The sequence below is a fragment of the Penaeus monodon genome, chromosome 19 (assembly GCF_015228065.2).
Source record: "Penaeus monodon isolate SGIC_2016 chromosome 19, NSTDA_Pmon_1, whole genome shotgun sequence".
Lineage (NCBI taxonomy): Eukaryota > Metazoa > Arthropoda > Malacostraca > Decapoda > Penaeidae > Penaeus > Penaeus monodon.
Window position 1 is genome coordinate 47,400,148 of NC_051404.1, and position 1,046 is coordinate 47,401,193.

The window sequence follows — 1,046 nt, forward strand, 5'->3', positions numbered from 1 at the left end:
CCTAAGCTGAGAATGCTGTCACCTGAGTCAATGCCCCACTCAAACGGGAAAACAAGTGTTGGGTCAGCCCTGACTGCACTCGCTTGGTTGACCCCTGTTAATCATCAAACTCCCAACACCGGAGTGAACTGACCCCCTTATGCAAGGAGCTCTGGATGCAGATCAAGAAAAATACTGGGAAAACGCGACGACGATTGAATAGAGTTTGCACCTGTCGCAACACTGGAAAGTTATACCGCACCATCAAGTCCTTTAGTGGGAAAGGGCGCGCCTGTTGCAGAAATAGTACGCGAACAAGATAGTACACTGTCTAGCGACCCTGAACGAGGCCTATGAGATGGAAGGAGCATTTCAAGGAACTCTTGACCACCCTCCACCACCTTCTGACATATTTGATGTCCCCTTCATTGGTTTTTTCCTTGACATCAGCGAGGGCCCACTGACAACAGCTGAAGTGGAAAAGGCCACTAGCTCAATGAGAAATGCCAGGCGAAGATGGTCTACCAGCCATCATATGGAAAAGTGGTGACTCGGAACTGAAAGAAGACCTAACCAGGCTAATATAGCTCATCTGAACAGAAGAAAGACTCTCTACAGACTGGAAAACGGTGAATTCCCCTTTCAAGAACGGTGACAAGTCGACGTGCAAAAACTACCGAGGGATTCCCCTGATTGATGCGGCATATAAAGTGATGTAAGCAGTCATCCTGGGACGTATTGGTCCTGCAGTTGACCAGTGTATGGACGAAAACCAATGCGGCTTTCGCTCCAATAGATCCATAATAGAACAGATCTTCAGCCTCATACGATTTTCTACAACTAAGATGGAAATACAGGTCCACCATCATTGGCTTTATTGATTTTAAAGCTGCATTGGGCTCCGTGGATCGTCCCAGAATATATGAGATGCTGAGGATGGTGGGACTACCAGATCAAATTGTCACCCTCATCAAAGCAATGTATGAGGGATTAGCCAACGTTGTTAGGGTTGGAAGCCATTTGAGGTAAACACAGGTGTCAAGAATAGAACCATGACCTCACCACTC